The sequence below is a fragment of the Salvelinus namaycush genome, unplaced genomic scaffold (assembly GCF_016432855.1).
Source record: "Salvelinus namaycush isolate Seneca unplaced genomic scaffold, SaNama_1.0 Scaffold36, whole genome shotgun sequence".
Taxonomy (NCBI): domain Eukaryota; kingdom Metazoa; phylum Chordata; class Actinopteri; order Salmoniformes; family Salmonidae; genus Salvelinus; species Salvelinus namaycush.
The window spans coordinates 339,618-352,500 of NW_024060563.1; the positions used below are offsets into that span (position 1 = coordinate 339,618).

Consider the following 12,883-nt stretch of genomic DNA (forward strand, 5'->3'; position numbering starts at 1 on the left):
AGTAAAAAATCAATATATACTACATACTGTATATTTTTTTATTTCTCCGGGGCCCAGGGGCAATAGCCCAGGTAAGCCAGCCCTTCCTATGTCAGAAAATAGCCAAGGCCTATTGACCTTATTCCTATGTGTTTCTGGATCAATCAATACAATTTCTGAATCCTTAAAATGTACATTTTGGTGTCTTGAAGTTTCCTATGACCTATAGGCCTAGGGAAATGCATTTATTTTGCAATGTATTAGCCTATTTCTTAGGTCTATAGAATATTTACTACACAACTGAAATATCAACATCAGTCATGTCGATTGTATAGGATTCCAGCGCCTTGACAGATGCACACACACCACTGTGGTGACACGTCCCCTATATGACTATCTCTGTCCCCACGTTGTGATTCCCCCTCCCCCACTCCACTTTACCGCGCAGAGCCAGAGAGGGAAAATCACTTTCATCTGGAGAAGCTCGTCCGTTAACACGGGGCGGCCCATCTGCAGGTCCCCGCTGTTCCTAAAAGAAAGGTGAGCAATATCATATTTTCAACAATTGAAATGATATGGAAAGTTATTTTCATGCTGTAGTACAATTCCACCACCATAAATCGTTGTATTGGTTTATGAACTATGTTAGCCTAGTTAGCTTGTTTGTTGCTAGTGCTAATGTTAGCTCACTATCTAGCTAATGAACTAGTGAGCCAATTTTGTTGACATTTGGGCGGGTAGCTTGATTAGTTAACATAACTGTTGATAAAGAGACTGATATTTTATGGCTATTTCAGTCAATTCTATCAGTGTGGTTATAAGTAGCATGCATAGACAGCTAAATGGGACACGTGATCCCCATAGATGAACTTGAGGAGGTAGCAGTTTGATAACATTAGATGGTGTTAGTTTAGCGAGCTAAAGTTGGCTGGCTGGAAACCAGGTGTTGTGCACCCCACCTTGCATCTCATAGCAGAGTGGAAGAGGGAAAGTCACATATGGAATTTTTTACTGCTTCTAACGTGCTTGTTTTGTAGTCATCTAACAAACATACATTATGTCTCTTATAAATTGTAGGTTAAGCCATGAATGTTGATTGTCTGACAGCCTTGGTATAGTTAAGCAGTAAAGCACAAGGAAAGGTTGAGGACTGTTCTTACGTAAGAGGCAACGCGGAGTGCCTGCCTGGTTACAGCCCTTAACCTTGGTATATTGGCCATATACCACAAACCCCCGAGGTGCCTTATTTCTTAAATATACCACAGTTTCAGCCAATCAACATCCAGGACCCAAACTACCCAGTTTATAATGTCTGCTTTATTCCACAGATGAAGGATAGATTTGAGTTGGCCTGACGGAGAGATCTTCCAGGCGACTCCGGCCCATGGAGGATGCAGAGCATCACATCAGATCAAACATTGATAAACCAGTACTTTACCAGCGTTTTATCAATATCTTTAAAGGTAAGGTGAAGATTGAATATATTTCTGACAGTCCTAAATATGACAACTATGAATTAGATGAATCAGATGTACATTTTAGAGGTTAGTGGGAAACAGTGGATTGTGATATATGGGCACAGTCACCCAGGAAAAAAGGTTTAAAGGAATAGCTTGCCATGTCTTTGTATTATGGTCATAGGATTCTTAAAGGTCCACTACAGTCACACGATGCTCCATTTGAAATCTCCTTCCACCTGAAAAGGCCCACCTTGAAAACGAATCATTGGTTTAGAAGACAAAGTAAGAGTGACAACTGAATCTAGCCTCTTGAAAGACAGAGCAGCGCATCCCCCTCCCTAAACCCCCTGCTGCACACCTGAACCTCATTTTGATTGGCAGTGATATGTGTGAGATCACTTTTAGACAGTGTGAGGTCATTTTATGAGAACAGTTGTTTTTGGAGAAGCTTGGCAAGTTGAATGGGGTGATCATGTGACCGGAGTGGACCTCCAGACAGTGATTATTCTCTGTAATAATTGACAAGCACAATGCAATATCTCCTAATGTTTGTATTTTGTGTCTGCTAAGGACGGGGAGTTTTTGCCACTGAATTCATATCCAAAGGAGACTTTGTTGTGGAGTACCGAGGTGAACTGCTTACACAACAGGAGGGCGAGGTCCGAGCTGATCAGTACAATGATTCTGCAAATGTGTTTCTTTTCGATTTCCAATGGAAAGGAAGAACATGGTGGTAAGTAGGATTGATGAGAACAAAATAAACATATTAATGCCTTTTGAGATCTAAAAAAAGCAACAACATTCAAATGGAGACAGACATTTAAATGGTTGGTGGCACAATATGCACTGTAGGCCTATCTCAGGCCCAGATACTAATTTGACCTTGTCCCTGACCTAAACAGTAAGGAACAATATTAGTCTTCAAACCAACTGGTTCGCTATCAGAGCATCTGCACTCCTTTGTTAAACAACGCGTTAGGGACTTTTCTGCCCCTTTTCTGGAATAGAAACCCTGTGCTGCAATATCTTCATTAAACTGTGACATGTTATGTTTCTATGCAGCATTGATGCATCTGAAGAAGACTCCTCCCTTGGGAGACTCGTTAATGATGATCACTAAAGACTCAATCTCAAAATGAAGGCCATACAAGCAAACGATGAGCCACACTTGTGCCTCTTCGCGACTCGAGATATTGCAGCTGGCGAAGAGTTGACTTATAGTTACGGTGATTCAGACTGGCCATGGAGAACACAGGTGAGGAACTCTTTTTATTAAGATGCTAGATGAAATTACCCCCCATCTTCATTAAACACAGGAGAGGAACTCTCTTTATTAAGATGCTAGATGAAATTACCACCCATCTTCATTAAACACAGGTGAGGAACTCTCTTTATTAAGATGCTAGATGAAATTACCACCCATCTTCATTAAACACAGGAGAGGAACTCTCTTTATTAAGATGCTAGATGAAATTACCACCCATCTTCATTAAACACAGGAGAGGAACTCTCTTTATTAAGATGCTAGATGAAATTACCACCCATCTTCATTAAACACAGGTGAGGAACTCTCTTTATTAAGATGCTAGATGAAATTACCACCCATCTTCATTAAACACAGGAGAGGAACTCTCTTTATTAAGATGCTAGATGAAATTACCACCCATCTTCATTAAACACAGGTGAGGAACTCTCTTTATTAAGATGCTAGATGAAATTACCACCCATCTTCATTAAACACAGGAGAGGAACTCTCTTTATTAAGATGCTAGATGAAATTACCCCCCATCTTCATTAAACACAGGAGAGGAACTCTCTTTATTAAGATGCTAGATGAAATTACCACCCATCTTGGAAGAGCCGGGAGGATGAGCAATTCACTACCCTGTCATGCAATATGTTGTGATGCAGACAGTGTCTCTTAACTACTAAGATGTAATTGATGTCTAATTGTTGTCTTGGTTCACTTATTTCAGGTCATCAAAACTGAATTGTCGTCCAGCCCAAAACCTGGTAAGAACTTTACTAAAGTCATAGATCAATATGAGTTTTTTTTTTTTCTATTATCACATTTACTATTTCACTTTCACAAATACACATTTATAGTCTAACATCAATTGCACTGGAATGCAGTGCACTTGTTGCATACATCAAAAGTTAACTAAATATACAATACATTCAAATATATGAAATAAAAACATTAGCAATAAGAACTCAGTAGTTAGGCTCTTGTGGGCTCATTTAGTAGCCCAACTCATGAGGGATTTGCTCTTCTCCTGAAAAGTTCAGTCCTGCATCTGACCAGAATAGGATGTTCAAAACTAAACGCTACACCAGGCATTTCCTGTGTGCTTTCTTATACAGTAGGTCCCCAGATGTATACAATGCATTAGATCACATTTTTGGCCAAAACCTGAGTTGATTTGAGGGGATTTTTCAGTGTTTTAAAAATGTTGATTATGTGTCAGCATCCAGGGGTGTGTCAGTTTCTACAAACACAGTCTCTTACTGCAGAGATGTCTGACTGTCCTGCCTGTTGGTCACAGACTGGGAGCATCCAGGGGTGTGTCAGTTTCTACAAACACAGTCTCTTAGTGCAGAGATGTCTGACTGTTCTGCCTGTTGGTTACAGGCTGGGAGCATCCAGGGGTGTGGCAGAGCAGAGCACCTGGAGCACTTAGGGGTGAAGTCCCTTGCTCAAAGGCAAAACAGCAGTAGGTAGTACACAGGGATACACCGGTAACCCACCGGCTTCAATATCACCGTATACTACCTATTACCGTTGTGCCCATCAGCAAGGCACTTTACAACACACACATCACAGGCTGATAGCAGGACAGGGGCTCCATAAAGTGATTGTTCTCTGTAATAATTAACTAGCACAATGTAATAACTCCTAATGTTTGTATTTTTGTGTCTGCTAAGGACGACAAGTTGATTTACGGGGAGAGGTCGGGTAATGTAATTATGTGCCCGAGCACAAAACAACATATATGTAATTTTTGTCCTGTCTAAATCTGCCATGTCAGTCATTTTTAATTCCAACCAGAATAACCTCATGTTTTTTGGTCTCCTGAAAGTACTAGTCCCGTGAGAATCAACATCAAGTTTTATTTGTCACATGCGCCGAATAAAACAGGTGCTGACTTACAAGCCCTTAACCAACAATGCAGTTCAAGAAATAGAGTTAAGAAGATATATACTAAATAAAATAAGTCAGCTTTTGCAGACACGTCTCGCCCCGCATCAGTATAGAAAGGGTCCCTAGCAAACTGCATCACCTTTGTGGGGAGACTAAAATCATCAAATCTTGTTGCAAAGTTACAATGTGTATATCATTGACCGCTAGCCAGAAATAGCAATGTTTTTCTTCCTTCCTCGTTATGCAGACATAAGCACACCTGGCACCATCGAGGTGCAGCTGTTTACTTTCTACACGGGTTGTTATTTTTCAGTTTCGTCCTAAGAACAGATTGTAGTGGTAAAATAAAAAGGGATACATTTTTTTGGTGCCATTTAGGTGAAATTTATCTCCAAGCTTCACTCCAGTCAAAACGGCCTTTGCGAGTGTTTGATTCCATTCATTTGCTATGGGCTGGCGCTAGTGCTCCAGCTTATTTGTATTTAAAACAACTTTTTAAACTTTTATTTAACTCGTCAAGTCAGTTAAGAACAAATTCTTATTTTCAATGACGGCCTAGGAACAGTGGGTTAACTGCCTTGATCAGGGGCAGAACGACAGATTTTTATCTTGTCAGCTCGGGGATTCAATCTTGCAACCTTTCGGTTACTAGTCCAACGCTCTAACCACTAGGCTACCTGCCTCCCCAGCTTAGCCAACGTTTGCTTGCCATTTTTCTTCCTTGACCTTTTCCATTGTCCAGCCTAGCCTTCTATAGTTACCCACTGTAGGGAAAAGGTTTTGGGGGGGCTCATATCAGAGGAAAAAAGAAAAGCAGTCAATCATGTCAATAACTGTTTTATCCTCCCTGTAGTCCCACGTTAAGTCCAAGTGATTGATGCCACTCAATAAACAAACCTCAGCTACAAACTCCTCATCAAGCATTTACACCAGTATTGACAGGACCCGGTAATCATTTACACCAGTATTGACAGGACCCGGTAATCATTTACACCAATATTGTCAGGACCCGGTAATCATTTACACCAGTATTGACAGGACCCGGTAATCATTTACACCAGTATTGACAGGACCCGGTAATCATTTACACCAGTATTGACAGGACCCGGTAAGCATTTACACCAGTATTGTCAGGACCCGGTAATCATTTACACCAGTATTGACAGGACCCGGTAATCATTTACACCAGTATTGACAGGACCCGGTAAGCATTTACACCAGTATTGTCAGGACCCGGTAATCATTTACACCAGTATTGACAGGACCCGGTAATCATTTACACCAGTATTGACAGGACCCGGTAATCATTTACACCAGTATTGACAGGACCCGGTAATCATTTACACCAGTATTGACAGGACCCGGTAATCATTTACACCAGTATGTGTTGGGTTTGTTGTGTCTCCTCCCTCTTTAGCCCTACCCTTACTCAGCTACCTAACATCATTATGTAGAAGTAGATCAATTGCAGAGAAATGCAATGATCTCCTCCCTAAAGTCTCATCCTCTCTTGAGAGCATTAGGCCTACCCTTACTTAGTATGTATCCCTTATTACTATCAATGGCTACATCAAGCTTGTGACTCTACAAACTTGTTGGATACATTTGTAGTTTATTTTGGTTGTTTCAGATTTATTTTATGCCCAATTGAAATGAATTCTAAATAATATGTTGTGTCATTTTGGAGTCCTCTTTATTGTAAATAAGACTCATGTTTTGTAAACACTTTTGCCTGCCCCCACCCCATTGGATATGTTTCATGCTGAATGTCCATCAGTCAGCTACCCTCCCCTTAGTCAGCTCCTGAACAGTGGGTTAACTGCCTTGTTCAGGGGCAGAACAACAGTCAGCTAGCCTCCCCTTAGTCAGCTCCTGAACAGTGGGTTAACTGCCTTGTTCAGGGGCAAAACAACAGTCAGCTAGCCTCCCCTTAGTCAGCTCCTGAACAGTGGGTTAACTGCCTTGTTCAGGGGCAGAACAACAGTCAGCTAGCCTCCCCTTAGTCAGCTCCTGAACAGTGGGTTAACTGCCTTGTTCAGGGGCAGAATGACAGTCAGCTACCCTCCCCTTAGTCAGCTCCTGAACAGTGGGTTAATGCCTTGTTCAGGGGCAGAATGACAGTCAGCTAGCCTCCCCTTAGTCAGCTCCTGAACAGTGGGTTAACTGCCTTGTTCAGGGGCAGAACAACAGTCAGCTACCCTCCCCTTAGTCAGCTCCTGAACAGTGGGTTAACTGCCTTGTTCAGGGGCAGAACAACAGATTGCTACCCTCCCCTTAGTCAGCTCCTGAACAGTGGGTTAACTGCCTTGTTCAGGGGCAGAACAACAGATTGCTACCCTCCCCTTAGTCAGCTCCTGAACAGTGGGTTAACTGCCTTGTTCAGGGGCAGAACAACAGATTGCTACCCTCCCCTAAGCTCAGGACAACATCTGTGGATATCATTTTTATACACTGCTATCTAGAACCTAAAAGGGTTCTTTGGCTCTTTCTGCCCCATGGGATTGTGGGTGTGTACTGAGCATTAGCCTACAAAATATGTAATGGAATGATTACAAATAATCAGGACATGATTGTACAGCTATTGGTTTGGTAAATAAGAGTTGATATGTTGGAGTAAAACAGGTCAGGTTTTCAGTGATCAGACAATTTATTCAGTAAAACAAATGTGTCAATTCTGATTTGATTTTATGATTTCAGCTCAAACAAATGCTTGGATATGATTCTGAAGACTCAATCAGCAGCATCGAAATAACAGAAGATGAGTATGTGTCAGGAACAGAAAGTGAAAGTGAGAGCAGTTTAGAGAAATGTAATGTATTGAAGGACAAATGCCTCACTACAGCCAGATCTGCACCTAAATATGTCCGTCTTGACAAAGGCATAGTTGGATATGACCCTGAAGACTCAATCAGCAGTATAGAAATAACAGATGATTAAAATGAGTCAGGAACAGAAAGTGACAATGAGAACAGCATTAGAGCACTGTACTGTATTGAAGAACAAAGGCCCCACCAAAACAAGATCTGCTCCTAAAGACGCCCAAACAACACCTATAAGACACATAGAAATACTGAATCTGACACCTCTGGGCAAAAATCCACAAGTTCACTGGAAGTCATGTACATTACAAAGACTAAAGATGGATCAAGAAGATACACCAAAAAACATTACTGTCTCTTTTGTGAGAAACCACAATCAACAATCACCCGGCATCTGGAAGTGATTCATAAAGGTGAAGCTGAAGTCGCAAAAGCCTCTTCTTTCCAAAAGAACTCCAAAGAGCGAAAGCTCCAACTGACCAGACTGAGAAAACGAGGGGATAGAGCACACAACATCAAAGTCATAAGAGAAGGCAAAGGTGTTATAGTTCCTTGCAAACAAACCAGTTACCCAAATGTAAATCCAAAAGATTTCTTGCACTGTGCAAACTGCCAAGGACTCTTTAAAAGAAAATTCCTATGGAAACACATGAAAAGGTGCAGACTGAGTGGTATACGACTGAAACCTGGTAAAACACCAGGCTATTTGTGTCTATGTACAACCTGTTCCAGATGGGATAATCAAGGGACTGAAACCTGGTAAAACACCAGGCTATTTGTGTCTATGTACAACCTGTTCCAGATGGGATAATCAAGGGACTGAAACCTGGTAAAACACCAGGCTATTTGTGTCTATGTACAACCTGTTCTAGATGGGATAATCAAGGGACTGAAACCTGGTAAAACACCAGGCTATTTGTGTCCATGTACAACCTGTTCTAGATGGGATAATCAAGGGACTGAAACCTGGTAAAACACCAGGCTATTTGTGTCCATGTACAACCTGTTCTAGATGGGATAATCAAGGGACTGAAACCTGGTAAAACACCAGGCTATTTGTGTCCATGTACAACCTGTTCTAGATGGGATAATCAAGGGACTGAAACCTGGTAAAACACCAGGCTATTTGTGTCCATGTACAACCTGTTCTAGATGGGATAATCAAGGGACTGAAACCTGGTAAAACACCAGGCTATTTGTGTCCATGTACAACCTGTTCCAGATGGGATAATCAAGGGACTGAAACCTGGTAAAACACCAGGCTATTTGTGTCCATGTACAACCTGTTCCAGATGGGATAATCAAGGGACTGAAACCTGGTAAAACACCAGGCTATTTGTGTCTATGTACAACCTGTTCTAGATGGGATAATCAAGGGACTGAAACCTGGTAAAACACCAGGCTATTTGTGCCCATGCACAACCTGTGCCAGATGGGATAAGCAAGGGACTGTGGAAACTCATCAATGATATGACACAAAATGAGGTGGTAGATGTCATAAAGAGAGATAAATGTATCATCCAGTTCGGGCAGCAACCTTACAACATCATGGGACACAGACGAGCTAATTATGAAGTGATACGGCAGGAAATGACAGAGCTGGGGAGACTGGTTCTGAAAGGGAAGCAGGTGTCTCCTCTTACGAGATTGGAGGAATACACTGATCCAGCCAACTTCCACCACACAATCAGTGCAGTGAAAGCAGTTTGTGGCTTTGACAGTGAAAAGAATACACTAAAGACACCTTCACTAGCCTTAAAACTTGGCCATAGCCTTCAGAAGGTTGCAGACATAATTAGTTGTGAGGCTAGAGTCTCCAGTAACAAGAAAATGGCTCAGAAGGTGGAGGACTTCAAACATATCTATAAGACATGCTGGAGAGAGCACATCTCATGTCATGCCCACAAAACATTGGAAGAAAAGAAGTACAATGCTCCACTGATCTTGCCATTTGCTGAAGATGTCCAGAAATTGCATATCCACCTTCAACAAAAACAGGAAACCTGCTTCAGCCAACTTTCCACAGAACCTAACAAAAAGACGTGGGCACAGCTGGCTAAAGTCACTATGTCACAAATGATGGTCTTTAACCGAAAAAGACAAGGCGAAGCCTCCCTGATGACAGTGGCCTCATTCGTGTCTCGAGACAAAACTGATTTACACCATGATGTTGGGAACTCCCTTTCAGATGTTGAACGGTCACTATGCCGATATTTTAATTGCATAGAAATACGTGGGAAAGCGATCAAGTCAATGGAGCTGCTTGTGGAGATGGGTGAACGTTGCGGTGTTCTGAAGGAGAACATCTACATGTTCACCATTCCAGGCTGTCCAACATCATTCCGCGGATCAGACTGCCTGCGTCTCTTTGCCAAAAATTGTGGGGCTAAATGCCCAGAATCCCTCTCATCCACCAGGTTGCGTAAACACATCACCACAATGTCTACAGTACTCAACTTAAATGACACTGACATGGACCAGCTAGCAGATTTCCTGGGACATGATATACGGATACACAGGAAATATTACAGGTTACCAGAGGGAACACTTCACCTGGTTAAAATCACCAAAGTCCTCATGGCGATGGAGCAGGGAAGGATAAACGAATTCAAGGGGAAAGGTCTGGACCATATCAACATCAGTCCAACAGGGAAGGATAAACTAATTCAAGGGGAAAGGTCTGGACCATATCAACATCAGTCCAACAGAGAAGGCTAAACTAATTCAAGAGGAAAGGTCTGGACCAGATCAACATCAGTCCAACAGGGAAGGATAAACTAATTCAAGAGGAAAGGTCTGGACCAGATCAACATCAGTCCAACAGGGAAGGATAAACTAATTCAAGGGGAAAGGTCTGGACCAGATCAACATCAGTCCAGCAGGGAAGGTTAAACTAATTCAAGGGGAAAGGTCTGGACCAGATCAACATCAGTCCAACAGGTATGTAAGAATCTGTAAATCAAGTTGAATCTGGTACAGTACCTTAACAATCTCATGGTGACTGAGCAACCTGCCTATTTCTCCCTCCCTGCTAACAGACATTCTTGCTTGTATTTCAGAGTTTGTTGAAGCCAGAGGAAGAGAGTGACACAGACTTGACTGCAGAAACTCCTGGAAGGTTGTGTGAGCCACAAGGTAAACATGTAGATGTGGAATGAAAGAATTTAACTTAAGGCACAGCTGTTTTAGGAACCTGATTAATTCTCAGTTTCAGCCATAACATATTCATTAATGACACACAAATACCCTTTGAGCAGACAGTTTAATAGATACTGTATGTGCAAACAGCATATCGTAGGGTTTCAGTATTGATCAGTGGAATTTTGTATAAATGTATTTCCCTTGGCTCACCAGAGATTATATGGGAGGCCATGGCAGGAAGATCGGTATAGAAACCTGCCCAGATAAATCTTATTGATGTGTTTGTTCCTTTAGCAAAGCACTTAACCCTATTTGTCTGGATAAGAGTGTCTCTACTAAAATGTTAAAATAATTTAGTATCCAGTTATAAGCAATTATTAGCAACAAAAGCACCTGTATAGAACATGTCTGGACATGTGTTTCAGGGGCTTCAGAAGTGGAGAACAACATAACAGACAACACAGACAACGGTTCTGCAGGTCAGACATATGAGGAGACAGTTTAATAGATCCTGTATATGCAGACATCATAGGATACCAGAGATGGTTCTACAGGTAAGACATGAGGAGACAGTTTAATAGATCCTGTACATGCAGACATCATAGGATACCAGAGATGGTTCTGCAGGTGAGACATGAGGAGACAGTTTAATAGATCCTGTATATGCAGACATCATAGGATACCAGAGATGGTTCTGCAGGTAAGACATGAGGAGACAGTTTAATAGATCCTGTACATGCAGACATCATAGGATACCAGAGATGGTTCTACAGGTAAGACATGAGGAGACAGTTTAATAGATCCTGTACATGCAGACATCATAGGATACCAGAGATGGTTCTGCAGGTCAGACATGAGGAGACAGTTTAATAGATCCTGTACATGCAGACATCATAGGATACCAGAGATGGTTTTACAGGTGAGACATGAGGAGACAGTTTAATAGATCCTGTATATGCAGACATCATAGGATACCAGAGATGGTTTTACAGGTGAGACATGAGGAGACAGTTTAATAGATCCTGTACATGCAGACATCATAGGATACCAGAGATGGTTCTGCAGGTAAGACATGAGGAGACAGTTTAATAGATCCTGTATAAGCAGACATCATAGGATACCAGAGATGGTTCAGCAGGTGAGACATGAGGAGACAGTTTAATAGATCCTGTATATGCAGACATCATAGGATACCAGAGATGGTTCTGCAGGTCAGACATGAGGAGACAGTTTAATAGATCCTGTATATGCAGACATCATAGGATACCAGAGATGGTTCTGCAGGTCAGACATGAGGAGACAGTTTAATAGATCCTGTATATGCAGACATCATAGGATACCAGAGATGGTTTTACAGGTGAGACATGAGGAGACAGTTTAATAGATCCTGTATATGCAGACATCATAGGATACCAGAGATGGTTCTGCAGGTGAGACATGAGGAGACAGTTTAATAGATCCTGTACATGCAGACATCATAGGATACCAGAGATGGTTTTACAGGTGAGACATGAGGAGACAGTTTAATAGATCCTGTACATGCAGACATCATAGGATACCAGAGATGGTTTTACAGGTGAGACATGAGGAGACAGTTTAATAGATCCTGTATATGCAGACATCATAGGATACCAGAGATGGTTCTGCAGGTGAGACATATGAGGAGACAGTTTAATAGATCCTGTATATGCAGACATCATAGGATACCAGAGATGGTTCTACAGGTGAGACATGAGGAGACAGTTTAATAGATCCTGTACATGCAGACATCATAGGATACCAGAGATGGTTTTACAGGTGAGACATGAGGAGACAGTTTAATAGATCCTGTACATGCAGACATCATAGGATACCAGAGATGGTTTTACAGGTGAGACATGAGGAGACAGTTTAATAGATCCTGTACATGCAGACATCATAGGATACCAGAGATGGTTTTACAGGTAAGACATGAGGAGACAGTTTAATAGATCCTGTATATGCAGACATCATAGGATACCAGAGATGGTTCTGCAGGTAAGACATGAGGAGACAGTTTAATAGATCCTGTATATGCAGACATCATAGGATACCAGAGATGGTTCTGCAGGTGAGACATATGAGGAGACAGTTTAATAGATCCTGTATATGCAGACATCATAGGATACCAGAGATGGTTCTGCAGGTAAGACATGAGGAGACAGTTTAATAGATCCTGTATATGCAGACATCATAGGATACCAGAGATGGTTCTGCAGGTGAGACATGAGGAGACAGTTTAATAGATCCTGTACATGCAGACATCATAGGATACCAGAGATGGTTCTGCAGGTGAGACATGAGGAGACAGTTTAATAGATCCT

The 12,883-nt window shown here is 41.8% G+C and overlaps 1 long non-coding RNA gene across 1 annotated transcript; it reads left to right on the top strand.

Moving 5' to 3' along the window:
• Nucleotides 1–2,145: 2,145 nt before the first annotated feature.
• On the top strand, nucleotides 2,146–3,464 carry LOC120040526. The gene is made up of 3 exons (XR_005475685.1): nucleotides 2,146–2,172; nucleotides 2,502–2,694; nucleotides 3,416–3,464. It is a non-coding gene; the product is annotated as an uncharacterized LOC120040526 (long non-coding RNA).
• Nucleotides 3,465–12,883: the final 9,419 nt, after the last annotated feature.